The sequence below is a fragment of the Salmo trutta genome, chromosome 19 (assembly GCF_901001165.1).
Source record: "Salmo trutta chromosome 19, fSalTru1.1, whole genome shotgun sequence".
In the NCBI taxonomy this organism is placed as follows: domain Eukaryota; kingdom Metazoa; phylum Chordata; class Actinopteri; order Salmoniformes; family Salmonidae; genus Salmo; species Salmo trutta.
This window is the reverse complement of record NC_042975.1, coordinates 30,051,264-30,067,604: the sequence shown is the minus strand read 5'-3', so window position 1 is coordinate 30,067,604 and position 16,341 is coordinate 30,051,264. Positions and strand designations below refer to the sequence as shown.

The 16,341-nt window shown below is 42.8% G+C and overlaps 1 protein-coding gene across 5 annotated transcripts in view; it reads left to right on the top strand.

Annotated features, from left to right (window-relative positions):
• specc1 (sperm antigen with calponin homology and coiled-coil domains 1) overlaps positions 1-16,341 on the top strand; it is a 176,501-nt gene that overhangs the window by 31,188 nt on the left and 128,972 nt on the right. For 2 of the 5 annotated variants that reach the window (XM_029700415.1, XM_029700416.1), the window contains exon 1: positions 14,780-15,065. The exons of 1 other annotated variant lie outside the window; for it this stretch is intronic. The gene's annotated coding sequence lies outside the window, so the exon portion shown is untranslated. Of the gene's footprint in view, positions 1-14,778; positions 15,066-16,341 lie in introns of those variants that run through there. 2 more of the 5 variants (XM_029700413.1, XM_029700418.1) reach the window with 2 other exon arrangements.

Here is a 16,341-nt window from a genome sequence, read left to right as displayed (position 1 = left end):
AGCTCACAGAACGAGACCGCCGAGTGCTGAAGCACATGGAGTTCCAAACTGCCTCTGGGAGCAACGTCAGCACAAGAACTGTTTGTCGGGAGCTTCATGAAGTGGGTTTCCATGGCCGAGCAACCGCACACAAGCCTAAGATCACCATGCGCAATGCCAAGCGTTGGCTGAAGTGGTGTAAAGCTCGCCGCCATTGGACTCTGGAGCAGTGGAAACGTGTTCTCTGGATTGATGAATCTCGAGTGGCGCAGCGGTCTACGGTACTGCATCTCAGTGCAAGTGGCATCACTATAGTCCCTGGTTTGAGTCCAGGCTGTATCACATCTGGCCGTGATTGGGAGTCCCATAGGGCAGCACACAATTGGCCCAGCGTCGTCCGGGTTTGGCCTGGCTAGGCCGTCATTGTAAGTAAGAATTTATTCTTAACTGACTTGCCTAGTTAAATAAAGGTTCAATGTTTAAAAAAAAAAAGACAAATCTGGGTTTGGCAGATGCCAGGAGAACGCTACCTGCTCAAATGCATAATGCCAACTGTAAAGTTTGGTGGAGGAGGAATAATGGTCTGGTTCATGGTTCAGGCTCTTGTGCTTCAAACTTTGTGGCAACAGTTTGGGGAAAGCCCTTTCCCTTTTCAGCATGACAATGCTCACATGCACAAAGTGAGAACCATACAGAAATGGTTTGTCGAGCTTTGTGTGGAAGAAATTGATTAACCTGCACAGAGTCCTGACCTCAAACCCATCGAACACCTTTGGGATGAATTGGAACGCCGACTGCGAGCCAGGCCTAATCGCCCAACTTCAGTGCCCGACCTCACTAATGCTCTTGTGGCTAAATGGAAGCGTGTCCCGACAGAAATGTTCCCACATCTCGTGAAAAGCCTTCCCAAAAGAGTTGTCTGTTTTAGCAACTCAAATTAATGCCCATGATTTTGGAGTGAGATGTTTGACGAGCAGGTGTCCACATACTTCTGGTCATGTAGTGTATGAGCCCAAGGCCGAACATTTTTACATTTAATTTAACGATTGTATCATAGCCTACTGAATATTACACACAGCAGAAAAACATTATTATGCATACTGGATGGACTGGTTACTTTATGCTACGCTCCAAACTTTCTATCCATAAGTCTGGGAGAGAACATGTAGGCCTAGACCAGGGGTGGGCAATTCCAGTCCTCGAGGGCCTGATTGGTGTCACAGTTTTGCCCCAACCCAGCTAACACACCTGACTCCAATAATCACCTAATCATGATCTTCAGTTTAGAATGCAATTTGATTAATCAGCTGTGTTTGCGAGGGATGGAGAAAAAGTGTGACACCAATCAGGCCTTGGAGTAGTTGCCCACCCCTGGCCTAGACGATGCTGTTGGTCCATTGATTGTTCAGGGTGGCTTACAGGGTTAGTCTACAATTATAGTGAATTTGTATTTTGAATAGCCTAGTAATAGGACATTTTTTATATTTTCCTAATTAATAGGCCGTTAGCTATACATTACCTTTAGCTACAGAATATCTCAACACCGTGTGTTTCCATCTCCTCTTCTCACCTTCATTCCTTTCTCGAGCGCGTAGAGAGAGGGGCTGTCAACAGTTTAATGAAATGTTTTGTTGTGAAAACATGTTACTATTGAAGTTCCCAAACAGATTTAACTGCAGGAACAGGGTTGGAGAAACCATGGAATACAAAGTTTTGGGTGGACTTTCACCTGTCGTGCAGCGAGAGGCTGCATTCTCTTCAAACAAGGGTTGATGCGTGGAGTGAAATAACCTGCGTAGCCTACCCGGCATGATGGAAAAACAAACCGGCGGTAAAGCGGCCTCCATTCGCTATTCGAGTACATTCAAATTACTTATTTTTTAACTCTTAATCTAGCATATAGGACCTGTTTCACATAGAGTAGGCCAAATCATATTCTGTTCTTCTGAAATACATTTTCTGCATGTCATAATGTTTATTTAGACGTGCCTAAAATAAGTGATGGATTTACTGTGATGGTGTATATTAAATTGATTTATTAGACTTTTTTAAATGTCATCAAGGCAAAGGGTGGCTAATTTCAAGAATCTCATATATAAAATATAATTTGATTTGTTTAACACTTTTTTGGTTACTACGTGATTCCATATGTGATATTTCATAGTTTTGATGTCTTCACTATTATTCTACAATGTGTAGAAAATAGTAAAAATAAAGAAAAACCCTGAAATGAGTAGGTGTCTCCAAAGTTTTGACTGGTACTACATACAAGTAGAGGTAAAGTGACTAGGCAACAGGATAGATAATAAACAGTTGCAGCACTGTATGTGATGAGTCAAAAGAGTTAGTGCAAAAAGGTTCAATGCAGATAGTCCGCGCAGCTATTTAGTTAACTATTTAGCAGTCTTCTAGCTTGGGGGAAGAAGCTGTTCAGGCTCTTGTTGGTTCCAGACTTGGTGCATCGGTACCGCTTGAGTCCATGATTTGGGTGGCTGGAGTCTTTGATAGTCTTGGTTACAGTCATGTACTGTACAATCATGGTTACAGACAAGTCACTTAGGCTACTCCAATAATGATATAGCAAATCAAATCACATTTTGTCACGTGCGCCGAATACAACGGGTGCAGACTTTACCGTGAAATGCTTGCTTACGAGCATTTCCCATTGATGCAGAGTTTAAAAAATTATAATTAAAGTAAAAATAATAACACGAGGAATAAAATACACAAGAATGGAGCTACTGTATATACAGGGAGTACCAGTACCAGATAAATGTGCAGGTGTATGATGTATTTGAGGTAGATATTGTATGCACATGAAGAAGGGCTGACCCCATTTAGTCGACTGGTTGTTTGGTCGATAGGCTGTTGGTCGACCGAGATTTCTTTAGTCGAGCAGTAGCAACAACAAAAAATCCTGGTGTACAAGACACCTGTCTGACTCGCGCATGTCTAAGTGGACTAATCCATTGTGGAGGCCGTGGGGATGGTACAGTCCATCACTGAGACGTGCTAATAAAATTGTATATGGTTATAAACTCAGCAAAAAAAGAAACGTCATCTCACTGTCAACTGCGTTTATTTTCAGCAAACTTAACGTGTGTAAATATTTGTATGAACATAACAAGATTCAACAACTGAGACATAAACTGAACAAGTTCCACAGACATGTGACTAACAGAAATTAAATAATGTGTCCCTGAATGAAGGGGGGTCAAAATAAATCAAAAGTAACAGTCAGTATCTGGTGTGGCCACCAGCTGCATTAACCTGTCTGGGAACGTGGGACGCTTGCACCCTAGTCAACAGCCAGTGGAATTGCGTCTCGCGAAATACAAAACCTCATAAATGCTATAACTTCAATTTCTCAAGCATATTACTATTTTACACCATTTTATAGATACACCTCTCCTGAATCGAACCACGTTGTCCGATTTCAAAAAGGCTTTACAGCAAAAGCAAAACATTAGATTATGTAAGGAGAGTACCCTGCCAAAAAAAATCACACTGCCATTTTCAAAGCAGCTAGCATGCATCACAAATACCCAAAACACAGCTAAATGCAGCACTAACCTTTGACAATCTTCATCAGATGACACTCCTATGACATCATGTTACACAATACATGCATTTTTTGTTCGATAAAGTTCATATTTATATATAAAAACAGCATTTTACATCGGCGCGTGACGTTCAGAAAATATTTTCCCTCAAATGCTTCCGGTGAATCAGCGCTACAATTTACAAAATTACTATTCGAAAACATTGTTAAAATGTAATATTGTCATTCAAAGAATTATAGATTAACATCTCGTGAATGCAGCCGCATTGCCAGATTTAAAAATAACTTTACTGGGAAATCACACTTTGCAATAAACGACGTGGTATGCTCAGAAAAATAGGCTAGGCGATACATGTTAGCGCCATCTTGGAACCATCTAAAATCAAATATACTATTGTAAATATTCCCTTATCTTTGATTATCTTCATCAGAAGGCACTTCCAGGAATCCCAGGTCCACAACAAATGTAGTTTTGTTCGAAAAAGTTAATAATTTATGTCCCAATAGTTCCTTCTTGTTAGCGCGTTCCGAAGGCTACTCATAATGTACTGAAGCTCGCGGGACTTGTCGTCACGAATGTGCAAAAAAAAATATATTTACGTTCGTTCAAACATGTCAAACGTTGTATAACATAAATCTTTAGGGCCTTTTTCAACCAGAGCTTCAATAATATTCAAGGCGGACGATTGCATTGTCTTACTAAACGTTTCAGAACAAAAGGTTTCCCATGGGCGCCCGCGTCATAGTAGTAATGGCCCTCCCCCTGTGACCAACTTCCCAAGCCTCTCTTTGGGTCAGTTTCTACCATAGAAGACTCAAACCACTTTGTAAAGACTGTTGACATCTAGTGGAAGCCTTAGGAAGTGCTAAATGATTAATAAGTCCCTGTGTGTTTCAATGGCAAAGGTTTGAAGTGATTCCACACATCAGATTTCCATTTCCTGTTAGGATTTGTCTCAGGGTTTTGACTGCCATATGAGTTCTGTTATACTCACAGACACCATTCAAACAGTTTTAGAAACTTTAGAGTGTTTTCTATCCAAATCTACTAATTATATGCATATTCTAGTTACTGGGCAGGAGTAGTAATCAGATTAAATCGGATACGTTTTTTATCCGGCCGTGCAAATACTGCCCCCTATCCCCAACAGGTTTTAAGTACTGCAGTGCATCTCCTCCTCATGGACTGCACCAGATTTGCCAGTTCTTGCTGTGAGATGTTACCACACTCTTCCACCAAAGCTCCTGCAAGTTCCCGGAAATTTCTGGGGGGAATGCCCCTAGCCCTCACCCTCCGATCCAACAGGTCCCAGACGTGCTCAGTGGGATTGAGATCCGGGCTCTTCGCTGTCCATGGCAAAACACTGACATTCCTTTCTTGCAGGAAATCACGCACAGAACAAGCATTATGGCTGGTGGCATTGTCATGCTGGAGGGTCATGTCAGGATGAGCCTGCAGGAAGGGTACCACATGAGGGAGGAGGATGTCTTCCCTGTAACGCATAGCGTTGAGATTGCCTGCAATGACAACAAGCTCAGTCCGATGATGCTGTGACACACCACCCCAGACCATGGCGGACAATTGGATTGAGATCTGGGCTTTGACTAGGCCATTCCAATACATTTAAATGTTTCCCCTTAAACCACTCAAGTTTTGCTTTAGCAGTATGCCTAGGGTCATTGTCCTCCTGGAAGGTGAACCTCCGTCCCAGTCTCAAATCTCTGGAAGACTGAAACAGGTTTCCCTCAAGAATTTCCCTGTCTTTAGCGCCATCCTTCAATTCTGACCAGTTTCCCAGTCCCTGCCGATGAAAAACATCCCCACAGCATGATACTGCCACCACCATGCTTCACTGTGGGGATGATGTTCTCAGGGTGATGAGAGGTGTTGGGGTTGTGCCAGACATAGCGTTTTCCATGGACAAAAAGCTACATTTTAGTCTCATCTGACCAGAGTACCTTCTTCCATATGTTTGGGGAGTCTTCCACATGCGTTTTGGTAAACACCAAACGTGTTTGCTTATTTTTTCCTTTAAGCAATGGATTTTTTCTAGCCACTCTTCCGTAAAGCCCAGCTCTGTGGAGTGTACGGCTTAAAGTGGTCCTATGGACAGATACTCCTGGTCTCATTGGTCTCTTTGTTGCCTCACTGATTAATGCCCTCCTTGCCTGGTCTGTGAGTTTTGGTGGGCGGCCCTCTCTTGGCAGGTTTGTTGTGGTGCCATATTCTTTCCATTTTTCAATAATGGATTTAATGGTGCTCCATGGGATGTTCAAAGTTTCAGATATTGTTTTATAACCCAACCGTGATCTGTACTTCTCCACAACTTTGTCCCTGACCTGTTTGGAGAGCTCCTTGATCTTCATGGTGCCACTTGCTTGGTGGTGCCCCTTGCTTAGTGGTGTTGCAGACTCTGGGGCCTTTCAAAACAGGTGTATATATACTGAGCTCATGTGACACTTAGATTGCACACATGTGGACTTTATTTAATTAATTATGTGACTTCTGAAGATAATTGGTTGCACCATTTTTCAGGGATTTTTAAATAAGTTATTTTTTTCATTTCACTTCACCAATTTGGACTATTTTGTGTATGTCCATTACATAAAATCCAAATAAAAATCAATTTAAAATTACAGGTTGTAATGCAACAAAATAGGAAAAACGCCAAGAGGATGAATACTTTTCCAAGGCACTATATATCTACAGAAATAAGACTGATCCTGCTTCTGTTGCTTGTTTGAGTATTTGTTTAATAGCCTACTGATTCCATGAGTACCAAGCCTCACACAACTACATGTCAAGTAAACAATTTAAAAAATGTGGCTGTTTTTAATTTTGTTTGCTGTAATAAAGGATTTACACTTTTTTCGTTAGACCAGCCTCTGGTATTATTTATAATTGATTTAGTGTTGTTTACAATGTTCCAAATTATCAGAAAAATTATTTATAATAATAACTTATTTTTCCTTGAACTCCTTCTTACTGTTACTATTATTGTGATCGTTATTATATGTCATTATCATTAGTAGGTTTAGTATAGTCAATCAAATGTATTTATCAAGCCCTTTTTACAGCAGCCGTAGTCACAAAGTGCTGTACAGAAACCCAGCCTAAAACCCCAAACAGCAAGCAATGCAGATGTAGAAGCACGGTGGCTCGGAAAACTTCCTAAAAGGCCAGAACCTAGGAAGAAACCTAGAGAGGAACCAGGCCCTGAGGGGTGGCCAGTCCTCTTCTGGCTGGGCCTGGGTGGAGATTATAATAGAACATGGCCAAGATGTTCAAACGTTCATAGATGACCAGCAGGGTCAGATAATAATCACAGTGGTTGTAGAGGGTGCAACAGGTCAGCACCTCAGGAGTAAATGTCAGTTTGCTTTTCATAACCGATCATTCAGAGTTAGAGACAGCAGGTGTGGTAGAGAGTGGGTCCAAAACAGCAGGTCCGGGACAAGGTCCAGTGAACAGGTCAGGGTTCCATAGCTGCAGGCAGAACAGTTGAAACTGGAGTAGTAGCATGACCAGGTGGACTGGGGACAGCAAGGAGTCATCGGGCTAAGTAGTCCTGAGGCATGGTCCTAGGGCTCAGGTCCTCCGAGAGAAAGAGAAAATTAGAGGGAGCATACTTAGCCTTGTACAACAGCGTTGTATAACCACCATCGAGCTGTAGGCCTAAGAGTGCATCCAGTTTAGTCTTACTTAGGCTTATATTTCAATACTTAAATAGGCTACTGTATCAATCAATCATTTATTTGTTCATGTTATCACACAGCATACTGTAATGAATACTCAGGAAGAAAAAGGTGTAGATTCATGCGCAGAGCATGGCAGATGTTTATTAAGCCTTCTCAGAAGGCAGGAATCGTGGTCACAGGTAGGCAGTCAAAAACAAACAATACCTCACAACCATACAAACAGAAAGAATTGAACTAAATAGGGAGCTGATGAGACCAGGTGAGAAACGAACACAGGTGAAATCAATGAAAAAAAATGAAAGACAGGGCTACGTTCCAGAACACAAAGACTGGACGACCCAACGGCACCGGAGTGTGAAGCGGGCGGGCGGGGAAGCAGAGGCAGCCGCCTACCTCGGGGTCGAGGTCTGGCAGGCTGGTTCAACGAGGTCGTCGACTGACCCGACGTTCTGCGTCGAGGCTGATGTCCAGTGGGTCTGTTCGGGGGTCGACCCTGAGGTCGGGGAGCGGGCCGATGCAGACGGTTATGGTGAAATGCCTGAATCATCTCTGGGTCGAGGATGTGTTGATCGAGGACCCAGGACCGGTCTTCAGGCCCATAACCTTCCCAGTCCACTAGGTAGTGGATGCAACCTGGAATCAAGGATGGCCCTTATGGCGTAGGCAGGTTCCCCTCCAACGTCCAACTGTGGGGGCGCACTGCGGGTAGAGACTGGAGGATGAAGAGGACTGTAGGTGACCGGTTTTAACAGAGACACATGGAAGGACGAGGAGATTTTATACTGATTTGGTAACTGGAGGCGGTACGTGACAGGGTTGATGCGATGGGTTATCTTGAAGGCACCAATGAAGCGAGGACAGAACTTTTTGCAGGGGAGGCGGAGCCGGATGTCTCTGGTAGAGAGCCACACATTCTGTCCGGGTGAAAGAGTGGCGTAGGTCGGCGGCGTCTGTCGGCAAAGCGTTTCTGGGTATTAGAGGCGTCCTGCAGATGCCGGTGAACGGTCTCCCATACCCGCTCACTACGCCGAAACCAGTCGGCAACAGCTGGGACAGTACCAGGCTCTGCCTCCCAGGGAAACATGGGGGGTTGGTAACAAAGGACACACTGAAATGGAGTAAGGCGGAGTTATGAGTGCATGAGTGAGTTCTGAGCGTATTCGGCCCAGGCCATATACCGACTCCAGTCGTGTGGAGAGGCAGAACATTGTTGGCGGAGGTACTTCCCTATTTCTTGGTTCAGGCGTTCCATCTGCCCGTTGGTCTGGGGGCAACCCCCAGTCGGTCACAGAACGCTCGCCACACCCGTGAGACAAACTGGGGCCCGCGGTCAGAGACAATGTCCTCCGGAATCCCATACAGATGGAACACCTGCTGGAACATACACTCCGCCAATTCCATGGCGTTAGGTAGATGAAGAACCAAATTACACATTTTTTAAAACCTATCTACTATGACAAGGATGGTGGTGTTACCAGAGGATTCAGGAAGGTCTGTGATGAAGTCAACAGCTATGTGGGGCCAGGGTCAGTGAGGGATTGGCAAAGATTGAAGCTTCCCGGAAGGGAGATGACGAGGGCTTTTGGTTTGAGAGCAGACTGGACAGGAGTGTAAGTAAATCCCTTACGTCAGAAGTCAGTGAGGACTACCAGAACTTCTGGGCTTTTGGGAAGTTCGGTGGTTCGTGTAATGCCCGGATGTCCTGACCCCAAGGACGTGTGACACCATTGCAGCAGTTGGGGTCTAACAGCTGCTAGTACGTAACTCTTCCCAGCTGGTGAACCGTCATATTTTCCAGGCATGGGTATGAACGAAGGAGGGCTATGGGTTATGATACCTGGCATCGGAGGAGTAGGGATAGGCTGGTGGAGAAGATGGCAAATTTCCTCCATAAGCTCCTCTTGCTGGGTTAGGCGCCGCTGTAGCTCCGCTGAATCCATTCTGTTTTTAGGTGAGGTATTTTGTAATGAATACTCAGGGAGAAAAAGGTGTTGATTCACACGCAGAGCGCGGCAGATGTTTATTAAGCCTTCGCAGAAGGCAGGAATCGTGGTCACAGGCAGGCAATGGTCAAACAGAAAGACAGGGCTACGTTCCAGAACACAAAGAAACAGGGCTACGTTCAAGAACACAAAGAAAAAGAACACAAGGTTGACTAAGAAAAGAAAAGCAGAACCTTACACATACGACTCATACATGATTAGAAATGCAATCAAGCATTTTAGTTTAAAAATGAAATGAAGCCATCATTGAATAATTTGCATAACAATAAACAGACCTAAACCGTTCCATTTCAGAAATTGAATTCACTAATGAAAGTGACTGTTTTTAGTCTTTGCTGTAATAAAGGCTTTACAAAAACATTACATACTCTGGTATGCTTATCATTTATTTTGTTTTGTTTAAATTGTTCCAAATGGTCAGAAAAATTATATTATATTCTAACAGCACCTGTTTGGCAGACATAATATGCACGCAGAGCTTGCTTCTTACCTTATTGTTCTTGATCTCCAGTACCAAATTTAGTACCAAATTTATTCCACACATCTGACTTCCCCTTTACCTCCTGAGCAACCAGTAAACATTCCCCCATAACAATGCATCCATTTTACTGTCATGTGTTACGGTGTTTGTTATAACCAATTTATTGATGTGATTTAGGATATCCTATTGGTCACATGCAGGAGATGCATAGAATACGGAATGTTTTTCCTAAATAAATTAGGGATTTCGGTAACATAACTTTTCAGTCAAAAATTGCTGTAATTATGTTGCAGCTTCAGCAACATGGACACCACGATACACACTTGATGTTATGTGGTGGTTGCTGCAGCAGGGAGGAGATAGAGACAGCGGGTGCTAGTCACCCAGTCACTCACTGTCTTTTTTTAACACAGCGCAGGCCCGGCACAATCAAATCAATTGCGGTCAGACTCCCTCTAGTCATTTGTGTCTTAATTATTTCCTCAAACAGTTTGCTTAAAGCATCAGACAAGCTCAGTGCATATAGTTCATTTGATTAAAATACATAGGATGTGTATATATATGGAAAAATGTACGTTTTCGAATTTCAACCAATCGATTGGTCGAAAGACCAGACGACTCTTGGTCGACCAAGATTTTCTTTAGTCAGGGACAGTCCTAACATGAAGGCAGAGTAAAGTGACAAGGCGTCAGGTTAGATAATAATAAGAGTCAAATAAAGTACAGAGTAGCAGCATATGATGAGTGTAAAAGTGTGTGAGTATATGTGCGTGTGTGGTGTCGGTATGCGTATGTGTTTGTGTGGTGTCTGTATGCGTTGGTGTGTGTGTATGTAGTGTCTGTGTAGTTTGTATATAGTGTGTATATACACAGTGAGCTCCAAAAGTATTGGGACAGTGACACATTTTTGGTTGTTTTGGCTCTGTACTTTTGCACTTTAGATTTGAAATGATACAATGAGTACGTTTACATTCACACTAATAATTAGATATTAAACTAATTATGGCAGTAGGCAGATTATGCAATAAATAGAGTAAGGTGTTTACACGACTATCTTAATATGCCGTTAAAACACCTGCTTTTCTGAGCAATATTTCAAATTATTAGGACATGTAAATGCATTAATTGGCATTCCAGCAGTGTATTTTATCTGCGCATGTGCTAGCACCAGTTAAGCGAGCCTCCCTCTTTAGCTCAAGTGAAGTGAGTTTGGAGCAACTGAATGTATGCGTCTTAGAAGTAGTTTTCACGTGCAAACTATAAACTTTATGTCCAAACTGCTGTCCAAATATGTCCAAATATGCTTCCCAAAAATAACATGTTCGCTGTGATAGAAAGTTTATTTTGATTGACGATTTTCTGCATTTATCAGAGTGCTATCAGGTAGCCTGATTTCAGATGTGTCCATGTAAACAGGATTACTAGGGGAATCGTAATTGAATTATTATAGTAATCGGACTATCCACAATAATCACAATTTTGTGTGCATGTAACCCTACTCAGTGACTATGAGGATAAAGTGCAGACTGTCAGCTTTAATTTTAGGGTATTTTCATCCATAACCATTTCGAAATTAGAGCAGTTTTTGTACATAGTCCCACCATAGTCCCACCATTTCAGGGGGCCAAAAGTATCTAGACAAGTTCACTTATAAAGTCACGTATTAAAGTAGTCAAAGGTTTAGTATTTGGTCGCATATTCCTAGCACACAATGATTACATCAAGCTTGTGACTCTACAAACTTCTTGGATGCATTTGCTGTTTGTTTTGGTTGTGTTTCAGATTATTTTGTGCACAATAGAATTGTGAATAATGATGAGTGAGAAAGTTACGGACGCACAAACATCATACCCCCCAAAAATGCTAATCTCCTCTGCTATTGAGGTAATGAGAGGTTAGCATGTCTTGGGGTATGATATTTGTGCATCTGTAACATTATTCATGATTCATTCAGGACTAGCCTGTCCGTAATCATGGTAGCATCCACATTTAATATAGCGGTATTTAAACACATATTATATTCTTATTTACAATAAAAGTGACTCCAAAATGCCATAATACATTATTTACCATTCATTTCTATTGAGCACAAAATAATCAGAAACCCAACAAAAACAAACAGCAAATACATTCAACAAGTTTGTAGAGTCACAAGCTTGATGTAATCATGGTGTGCTAGGAATATGGGACCAAATACTAAACCTTTGACTACATTAATACACATAAGTGAATTTGTCCCAATACTTTTGGTCCCCTAAAATGTGGGGGGACGATGTACAAAAAGTGCTGTAGTTTCTTAACAGTTCACCTGATATGGATGAAAAAAGAATGTCAAATCCAAAGTGCTGGAGTACAGAGAAATGTTTTTAAATTATTGTCAGCTCACTGTATTGGAGCTCACTGTATAGTATTGTGAGTGTGCATAGAGTCAGTGCAAGATAGGGTCTGTGCAGATAGTCCGGGTAACCATTGAATTAGCTATTTAGCAGTCTTATGGCCATTTAGCTGTCTTTTTTTAATATATATTTTTTTAACTAGGCAAGTCAGTTAAGAACAGATTCTTATTTACAATGACAGCCTACACCGACCAAACCCGGACGACACCTGGCCAATTGTGCGCCGCCCTATGGGACTCCAATCACAGCCGGTTGTGATCCTGCCTGGAATCAAACCAGGGTGTCTGTAGTGACGCCTCAAGCACTGAGATGCAGTGCCTTAGACCGCTGCGCCGCTTGGGAGCCCCGAGTCTTATGGCTTGGGGGTAGAAGCCTGTTGGTTCGAGAGTCGATGCTCCTGTACTTTTTGACAGACGGTAGCAGAGTGAACAGTCTATGGCTTGGGTGACTGGAGTCTTTGACCATTTTCAGGTCTTTCTCTGACACCGCCTGATATAGAGGTCGTGGATGCCAGGGAGCTCGGCACCAATGATGTACTCGACTGTCCACACCACCCTCTGTAGCGCTTGGTGGTTGAGGGCAGTGCATTTGCCATATCAAGCGGTAATGCAGCCAGTCAAGATGCTCTCGATGGTGCAGCTGTAGAACTTTTTGAGGATCTTTTCCGCCTCCTGAGGTGGAAGAGGTGTTGTCGTGCCCTCTTCACGACTGTGTGGGTGTGTTTGGACCATGTTAAGTCCTTAGTGATGTGGACGCCAACTTGAATCTCTCGATCCGCTTCACTGCAGCCCTGTCAGGGTAAATGCTCTCCCCTCTTTCTCCTGTAGTCCACGATCAGCTCCTTGGTCTTACTGACGTTGAGAGAGAGATTGTTATCCTGGCACCGTGCTGCTAAGTCTCTGACCTCCTCCTTGTAGGCTGTCTCATCGCCGTTGGTGATCAGGCCTACCACTGTCGTGTCGTCAGCAAACTTGATGATGGTGTTGGAGTTGTGCATGGCCACGCAGTCGTGGGTGAACAAGGAGAGCATCTTTCCCTATGGTCATTGTTATTGTCAGACTCGTGGCCTCACTAATGACTCCTGTAAATCAGTAGTAAATCCATAGTGGTTGCCCGATGACACGGATTACCAATGTGACTTGTGAGTCAGTTGTCTACTTGGTAAAAATCTCAATATTGTATGACAGTGGTTCCCAACTCCAGTCCTCGAGGACCCCCAACAGCACACATTTCTGTTGTAGCCCAGGACAAAAAACATCTGATTCTACTTATTGAGGGCCTGATGACTAGTTGCCAAGTTGAATCAGGTGTACTTCACACACAACAGGCACAACATGGTAGCAGCACAAACATGTTACAAACATTGTTAGGCACAGACAACAGCACGGAGGGGAAAAGGTACAGACAACATTACATCACACGAAGCAGACACAAGTGTCAGTATGAGTGTCCATGATTGAGCCTTTCAATGTAGAGATGGAGACCAAACTGTACAGTTTGAGTGTTTTTTGCAGCTTGTTCCAGTCGCTAGCTGCAGCAAACTGAAAAGTGGAGACCTTTTACAGAATGTGACTGGCAGAACGGGTGTTGTATGTTTAGCTTTTAAAACAAAAGAGTATAAGACTGTATCAGATGCATATAAATGGATGAGAGAGCTTCCTACTACCGGCTTAATACGGCTCTAAATCTGAATGTGTGTTTCTGTGTGTGGTGTCAAACAGGATGTGGGGCCTCTAAACTGCTCTGCTCTCTTAAAAAATTCTCAGTCATTAGCCAGCCTTTAAAAAACCTTTTGTGTGGTATTGTACAGTGCTGTACAGGGGTGTGGTCAGGGTTTCCTATTTTACCACTCACCAAAAACTTGAGCTTTTCGCATCACAACCCAGTGCAGCAATATTCTCCAGCTAATTATTACCCACATTTTGGCCTTGGCATGTCGTAGGTTGACAGTTTCAAATTTGAACAGTTGGAAAATGTGTAAAATGCGGGCCCCACCACAAATGTTCAACCCTCAGCCCTCCCTCTTCTCTACTGAAGCTAGAGCTATTTTCCTATGAGACAAAGATGAGCTTTGTCAGTGTTAGCGTAGTGTTTGGACATCACTTCAACACAGCCAGGACATTTGGAAGTGAGAAATGTTGTCCACCAAAAGGCATTTTGATTTAGAAAGTAGTGGTATAGTCAAGGACATGAATAAAAGAAGCACACATCTTACTGAAGTGGCTCAACACAGACTCAGTTCTCTAAAGTGATATAACCGTACAATGGGGGGGTTGTGTCCTCTACAATCTCTCCTACACATGATCTAAGCCTAAGGTTGCCGGAATTAAATGACAAGCTACAGTGTCATGAGGGGAGGGAACCAAAGACCAGGACTCAGAGAAAGCAATGAGACATGCCGTAATCAATTTCAAAAATAATTTGTGACAAAATGCTGAATATTAAAGTTAGCAAATATCTTACATGATCATCTGAAATAAAATAACATCTGTCTCCTCTCCTCTCCCACCGTCTGTACCTCAGCTTGGAAAAATAGTCAAAGTAGGGAGGGAGACTTCCTCGTGGCTAGACCATCTCTGTGTGTGTGTGTGTGTGTGTGTGTGTGAGAGAGAGGGAGGGAGGGAGGCAGAGCCACACATAGCCAGCACAGGGGCAGGCAGGCAGGCTGCTTCCGTGTCTTGATCCGTGTGTGTGGAGACAGCTACAGCAGCTGAACTGCTCTTGGCCCTGCTACTCTTTCTCAGTGCCTCTCTGAACCAGAGGTCGGGCTGTCGCATTGCTCTCTAGTCGCAGTGCTTTGTGTGTAGTCTGTCCAGCTCAACTCTGGCTGAAGTCAGTGCCTCTATAGTGGGAGGTACTGTTTACAGGGCAGGGTCAGCTTCTGGGAAGGAGTCATCAAAACACTTTGTGAGTGAGGCTGCTCAAGACCAGTGCGTTTTGTTTCTGTGAGTACACTTCTTCTCTCCCTCTGCCTAGCCCTAGCCTAAGTGTTACTGTTTTGAGCAATGTTTTAGAGATTTTACAGGGGCATGGGAAACTCAGAGCATTGGAGGCTTTGAACAGGAAACTTTGAAGTCATTTGAGGCTTGAGAAAAGTTGTAGGAAACCGTTGAACTTCAAAATGTATGTTTTTATGACCATATCCGTAAATCTGTTACAGAACAAATTTCCATAGATCTTTTAACATTCTACCAGTACAAAAATGTATCTGAAGTCACTGCTATAATACTAATGTTGTTTGTCATAGTTCTCCAGCAGTTCCTCTCCTTTGGACTAGGTTATTTAAAGACTACATTATTTAAAGACTAAGGCAGCAGCTACTCTTCCTGGGGTCCAAACAGAAAACAAAACACAACAAATAAAATACATAATATACATACCACTACATAATACAATACATAATACAATGAAAATACATAATACAAATAAAATACATAATATACATACCACTACATAATACAATACATAATACAATTAAAATGCATAATACAAAATATATAAAAATGTCTCTCTTCACAGTCCTTGTGGTGCCGTAAGGTGTTCTTTAATCTGTTTTTTTTTATCTGGTTTTATTGCTAGCTTGAGTTACCTGGAGTGGCAGAGAGTTCCATGTAGTCATGGCTCTGTTTAATACTGTGTGTTTCCCAGCCTCTGTTCTGGACCTGGGGACTGTGAAGAGACCTCTGGTTGCATGTCTTGTGTTGTACGGATGAGTGTCTGAACTGTGTGCCAACTGTTTGAACAGACAGTTCGGTACCTTTAACATACAGTGGGGGGGAAAGTATTTGATCCCCTGCTGATTTTGTACGTTTGCCCACTGACAAAGAAAGGATCAGTCTATAATTTTAATGGTAGGTTTATTTGAACAGTGAGAGACAGAATAACAACAAAAATATCCAGAAGAACGCATGTCAGAAATGTTATAAATTGATTTGCATTTTAATGAGGGCAATAAGTATTTGACCCCCTCTCAATCAGAAAGATTTCTGGCTCCCAGGTGTCTTTTATACAGGTAATGAGCTGAGATTAGGAGCACACTCTTAAAGGGAGTGCTCCTAACCACAGCTTGTTACCTGTAAAAAAGACACCTGTCCACAGAAGCAATCAATCAATCAGATTCCAAACTCTCCACCATGGCCAAGACCAAAGAGCTCTCCAAAGATGTCAGGGACAAGATTGTAGACCTTCACAAGGCTGGAATGGGCTACAAGACCATCGCCA